General features: G+C 44.6%; 1 pseudogene; it reads right to left on the bottom strand.

Moving 5' to 3' along the window:
- The window catches only part of LOC135559928 (RNA-binding protein 25-like), a 6,124-nt pseudogene extending 2,781 nt beyond the window's left edge, over positions 1-3,343 (bottom strand).
- Positions 3,344-6,802: the final 3,459 nt, after the last annotated feature.

Here is a 6,802-nt window from a genome sequence, read left to right on the forward strand (position 1 = left end):
ATGTATGAGTCTGCTGTTAATGATAATGTAGAGGATTTTCCCAAGGTTACTGTTGACGCATATTCCACGGTGGTTATTGGGGTCAAATTTGTCTCCATTTTTGTGGATTTGGGTGCTCAGTCCTTGGTTCCAAATATTGGGGAAGATGTCAGAGCTAAGGATGATGTTAAAGATTTTTAGGATAGCCAATTGGAATTTGTTGTCTGTATATTTGATCATTTCATTAAGGATACCATCAACACCACAGGCCTTTTTGGGTTGGAGGGTTTTTATTTGGTCCTGTAACTCATTCAAGGTAATTGGAGAATCCAGTGGGTTCTGGTTGTCTTTAATAGTTGATTCTAAGATTTGTATTTGATCATGTATTTGTTTTTGCTCTTTATTCTTTGTTATAGAGCCAAACAGATTGGAGAAGTGGTTTACCCATACATCTCCATTTTTGGATAGATCATTCTTTGTGTTGTTGTTTGTTTAGTGTTTTCCAATTTTCCCAGAAGTGGTTAGAGTCTATGGATTCTTCAATTACATTGAGCTGAGTTCTGATGTGCTGTATTCTTCATCAAACCATTTGTCAGTGTTGTTCATTTTCTTCGGTTTTCTATTTGAGATTTTTAGATTTGATAGGGAAGCTGAGAGGTCAAATATACTGTTAAGATTTTCTACTGCCAAGTTTACACCTTCACTATTACAGTGGAATGTTTTACCCAGGAAATTGTCTAAAAGGGATTGAATTTGTTGTTGCCTAATTGTTTTCTGGTAGGTTTTCAAACTGCATTCCTTCCATCTATAGCATTTCTTAATGTTGCTCAGTTCCTTTAGCTTTGATGCCTCATGATTGAGTATTGCTCTGTTCAAGTAGACTGTGATTTTGCTGTGGTCTGATAGGGGTGTCAGTGGGCTGACTGTGAACACTCTGAGAGACTCTGGGTTGAGGTCAGTGATAAAGTAGTCTACAGTACTACTGCCAAGCGTTGAGCTATAGGTGTACCTACCATAGGAGTCCCCTTGAAGCCTACCATTGACTATGTACATACACAGTGTGCGACAGAGCTGCAGGAGTTGTGACCAGTTTTTGTTGGTTATGTTGTCATAGTTGTTCCTAGGGGGGCATATGTGGGAGGGAATGCTGTCACCTGCAGGCAGGTGTTTGTCCCCCTGTGTGCTGAGGGTGTCAGGTTCTTGTCCGGTTCTGGAATTTAGGTCGCCACAGACTAGTACATGTCCCTGGGCCTGGAAATGATTGATTTCCGCCTCCAGGATGGAGAAGCTGTCTTCATTAAAGTATAGGGATTCTATTGGGGGGATATAAGTAGCACACAGGAGGAAATTTTTCTCTGTTAAGATAATTCCCTTTTGAATTTCTAGCCAAATGTAAAATGTTCCTGTTTTGATTCATTTAATGGAGTGAGCTAGGTCTGCTCTATACCATATTAGCATAACCCCCTGAGTCCCTTCCCTGTTTCACACCTGGTAGTTTGGTGGATGGGACTACCAGCTCTCTGTAACCTAGAGGGCAACCAGTGGGTCCGTCTCCTCTATACCAGGTTTCTTGCAGGATGACAATGTCTGTATTACCGATTTCTTTGGTGATGTCCGGGTTCCTGCTATTTAGGCCAAAGGCAGATGACCTCAGGCCTTGGATATTCCAGGATGATATAGTGAAGGCTTTTTGTTCCATAAAGTGTCCAATGTTGTTGGTCGTGGTTTGGCCTCAGGCCAGTAAGTGTGAGCAGAGCCTGCTGAGCATCTGGTACATGCCATTGGCTTGGGCGAGTGTAAGAGTGGGGGTTGGGCCTGTTTGCCTGCTCACTACCTGGACTTATGTGTGACTTCCATGTTGAGGCCCTCTTTGCGGGGGTGGGGTGCATGGGGTGGGCAGGAGTGGCATAGGTCTGATCTGAGGGGGCCTAAATGGGGTGTGGGCATGGTTTATGTGGGTGGGTGTTGATTGGTTGGGGTGTGGGTGTGGATGTGTCTGGGGGTGCTGTGGTCTGGGTCTGGATGTAAGTCCTCTTGGCGTGGGTCCTCTATGTGTAGGTCCAGGGGGGAGTCCTGCAGGTCTTGGAGGGTGTCTCGCTGGTCTGGGTGTGGTGTCTATTGATCTGTTGCTCCTGTGTGAAGTGTTGGGGATACGTTTGAGAGCGATGTCCTTTAGAGTCCGGGCAAAGGTGGGCACTGCTGCCTTGTAGAGGTGGACCTGGTCATAGAGGCTGTTTAAGTCCAGGGTGGAGTGGTGGGCCAGGAAAACATTTGATTTTGAGGCACAGTCATGGGAAATACCCGCTGTATTGTGGCAGGGTGGAAGTCTTTTCGTTGCAAGGTCTAGGGCGCGCTGGGTGTTTGGACACCAGAGTTTAGACATATATATAGTTTGAGTCCATAAGGAGTACAATCTGTGTCTTGTGTTTGTCCTCAGTGGGTGTGTGTGTGTGTGTGTGGGGGGGGGGGGGGGGGGGGGTTGGGGTTACCCTGTATCATTACTGTTCCGGACTTATAGAGGTTAATATTAGCTGACTCAGAGTCCTCGTTGTCAATTATCCTGAGTTTCCAACCCTCGTTAACCCCCCCTCTCTTAACAAAGGGGTAGTGTGCTAATGTAGCTCTGTGCCATGCCAGCTGATGGTTTGTGTGGAAGATAAGGTTGCTGATGTTCCCATTTTTGTAATAGTCAGCAAAAAGTGTCTCTTGATTTTCCATAAGGAGCTCAAGTTTGCCTTATCATTCTTTACATACACAGGGTACTGTATTTTAATTACCTCTGAACAGCGGGAGGGATCTTCTAAGGCCTCTCCATTTGGTTGGATTGGACTGTTTGACTCTCCTGCCATTGTTGGGCTTTGACACCTCTCACTTGACACGTCAGTGCTAGTTGAAGCTGTATCAAGCTTGGCAGAATTATGTTAGCATTCAGTCCTTATAAAGTAATGTTGTGTATTTTTCTTCTTGGCTTTTGGAAATAGTTTCAGACTAAACATTACTCACTCAGTTCCAGGTTGGGTGGTGTTTTCAGGTTTCTGTTGTTTTCCAGAGAATTTGCTGTATAGAATAATAATCCTTGGTAGTTGTGAAACTTCCAGGTGATTCCGACATTCCGTCCAAAATCAGGTTGTAGGTTTTGAGTTTTGATTTGAAGTGAGGGTTATGTTGTAGAGGGTAGCATCCTGTATGTGTTCCTGACAAAAAAAATCCAAGTTTATCTAACTCTAAATCTATCTTTTTTTTATGCTGAAAAATGCAGGAGCTCATCCAAGGATACGATGGACACACTAGCTCTGCTCTTCTCTCTCTCTCTCTCTCTCTCTCTCTCTCGCTCTCTCTCTCTCTCTCTCTCTTTCTCTCTGTCTCTCTGTCTCTCTGTCTCTCTGTCTCTGTCTCTCTGTCTGTCTCTCTGTCTGTCTGTCTCTCTGTCTCTCTCTCTCTCTCTCTCTCTCTCTCTCTCTCTCTCTCTCTCTCTCTGTCTCTGTCTCTCTCTGTCTCTCTCTCTCTGTGTCTCTCTCTCTCTGTCTCTCTCTCTGTCTCTCTCTCTCTGTGTCTCTCTCTGTGTGTCTCTCTCTCTATCTGTCTCTCTGTCTGTCTCTCTCTGTCTGTCTCTCTCTCTCTCTTTCTCTCTCTGTCTCTCTCTTTCTCTCTCTTTCTCTCCGTGTGTTTCTTCATGTTTTGGACATTGTCTTTCCCCTGACCCTTGATAATGTAATAATCACAGAGGGTTCTCCCGTAACTCTAACGTTTGCAATTGAATTAGCTCAAAAAATGTCTGGAATCAAACGATGCGGTTACTGGAGTCTCTAAAAACCCTTTCATCCTTTTGTGGTTACCATTCTGAACTTTTTCCTTCTGACATTGCCAGCTGTTTCTTCTCTTGCCATCTCTGCATCAACTACAGTAGTAATAATCAGAATCACATGACAGGAAGAAAAGTTACAGCATGTTTACATGTTACCATCCAAATACTGCATTGTGGCTTGGATTGAACGGAGCCCCTGTAAGCCAGTGTAAACTGCAGTCCTGAGGCTGAGGCCAGTCTCCATGGCACCAGTGGTGTCTGCCACTCCAGAACTCTATGTGAGGGATCTGACCCCCCTTTCTCTACAGACAGCAGACACTACTTCCTGCTTTAACAATGGGGGGCTTTGGACCTCCTGCTGTTCTCCTGTAAAACACATTTAGAGGAACTCAGCCGTGCAGCTTACATTCTCATGCTGTTCATCACTTGGCCCTTGAACATCTTTAGACACGGTAAGGGGATGACAGTAACCGGAAAGGAAACATAACTCACACTACAGCGGATTCTGAGGACAGCCTGGTTTTCATCAATGTCAGATCAGTCCAAGTGGGACCAATGTATCCTGCCTACAGCTAAGGGTACTTTCCAGACTGTTGTCATGTATTATGTAAAGTTATACTAGACGCAATAAGTTTGAAGTTACTATTGGAGTTGGCATTAATTAAGAGTCACTCTTTGCCATGTGGGGTGTCTCTCTGTATACTACTGTACATGTAATAAGAAACCACTCTGCTTACACCATGGTGACTGCCTTGATTTGCTTGTCTGGCAAGAATAAGTACAACCAGACCAAGGATACGATGGACAAGATCTGTTTACATTCTGTTAAGGAGTCTAACGGACTATCATACCTAACAAAATCATGTGCTCATTTCAGGGACTAGAGGATAACAACATATTTATATATATGTTTATTATATGACATAACATATTATTTATATAATGTGAGAGTTGGATGATCTGCTCTTGGAAGAAAATGTGTCATATCAGTTTAATTACTTTTATACTTTAATATTGCGGAAAGAATGTTGTTTCCAATGTAATTGTCTGAATAATTTCCAATCCCTCATATTTTTGTGGTAAATACGTATATATATCCATACACGCATGCATACATACAGTGGGGCAAAAAATTATTTAGTCAGCCACCAATTGTGCAAGTTCTCCCACTTAAAAAGATGACAGAGGCCTCTCATTTTCATCATAGGTACACTTCAACTATGACAGACAAAATGAGGAAAAAAATCCAGAAAATCACATTGTAGGATTTTTAATGAATTTGTTTGCAAATTATGGTGGAAAATAAGTATTTGGTCACCTACAAACAAGCAAGCTTGGTTTGAAGAAATCAACTGTGGGAGCAAATATTAGGAAATGGAAGACATACAAGACCACTGGTAATCTCCCTCGATCTGGGGCTCCTTCCCCGCAAACCCTACCACCGATGCCCCAATTGGAGTAAACTAATAAACACTTCTGCTTTTACCTTCAATTTATACATCTTATACACATTTTACAGGCACAGTCTACTTTACAATAGTTATTTTTGGTTTGTTTTTAGTCCTTCCTCTATTTCTGATGTCCATCCAGTTTGATTTCTATTTGTAACTGTGCTATTTCACAACAGTTTTGAACCTAAATACATTTTACAGATCCCGTATGCTTTACATTGTTTATCTTGTTATTAGTCCCACCCTTCAGCTCCATTCAACCTCTGCCATCTATCTCTTAACACCGTCCATTTTGGATATCTATTTGCCATATATTTTTCAACTGTGCTGTTATGCTTCACACAATAATTGAACCTTACTATTCTCATAGCTTCTACAGATTGTAAATTTAAAATTTAAAATTTTGCTCAAATAATTATTATATTATTGATTGATTGACTATGGCTTTTCAAATCACCCAGTATTGCTATCTGTCGCGTTAGTTCTAGGCAAATGTTGCAGTTCTTCAGCCAACTACTTCTATACTTGATATACTGTAAGTTGTACAACCATAACCCAAGTGTGATAGTGAAATGTGAACTAAAGGAAGAGAGAAATATATCACAGCCTCTGTGGTATTTATTATACAGTAGCTTCCAGTGGGAATGTGTGTAGGGGAGTTAGGGAAGGCTGTGTGGGGGAGTTAGGGAAGGCTGTGTAGGGGAGTTAGGGAAGGCTGTGTGGTGGAGTTAGGGAAGGCTGTGTGGTGGAGTTAGGGAAGGCTGTGTAGGGGAGTTAGGGAAGGCTGTGTGGGGAGTTAGGGAAGGCTGTGTGGGGAGTAAGGGAAGGCTGTGTGGGGGAGTAAGGGAAGGCTGTGTGGTGGAGTTAGGGAAGGCTGTGTGGGGGAGTTAGGGAAGGCTGTGTGGGGAGTTAGGGAAGGCTGTGTAGGGGAGTTAGGGAAGGCTGTGTGGGGAGTTAGGGAAGGCTGTGTGGGGAGTAAGGGAAGGCTGTGTGGTGGAGTTAGGGAAGGCTGTGTGGGGGGAGTTAGGGAAGGCTGTGTGGGGGAGTTAGGGAAGGCTGTGTGGGGGAGTTAGGGAAGGCTGTGTGGGGAGTTAGGGAAGGCTGTGTGGGGAGTTAGGGAAGGCTGTGTGGGGGAGTTAGGGAAGGCTGTGGGGGAGTTAGGGAAGGCTGTGTGGGGGAGTTAGGGAAGGCTGTGTGGGGAGTTAGGGAAGACTGTGTGGGGGAGTTAGGGAAGGCTGTGTGGGGGAGTTAGGGAAGGCTGTGTGGGGAGTTAGGGAAGGCTGTGTAGGGGAGTTAGGGAAGGCTGTGTGGGGGAGTTAGGGAAGGCTGTGTGGGGGAGTTAGGGAAGGCTGTGTGGGGAGTTAGGGAAGGCTGTGTGGGGGAGTTAGGGAAGGCTGTGTGGGGGGAGTTAGGGAAGGCTGTGTGGGGGAGTAAGGGAAGGCTGTGTGGTGGAGTTAGGGAAGGCTGTGTGGTGGAGTTAGGGAAGGCTGTGTGGGGGAGTTAGGGAAGGCTGTGTGGGGGAGTTAGGGAAGGCTGTGTGGGGGAGTTAGGGAAGGCTGTGTGGGGG

Source organism: Oncorhynchus nerka, linkage group LG15 (genome assembly GCF_034236695.1).
Source record: "Oncorhynchus nerka isolate Pitt River linkage group LG15, Oner_Uvic_2.0, whole genome shotgun sequence".
In the NCBI taxonomy this organism is placed as follows: domain Eukaryota; kingdom Metazoa; phylum Chordata; class Actinopteri; order Salmoniformes; family Salmonidae; genus Oncorhynchus; species Oncorhynchus nerka.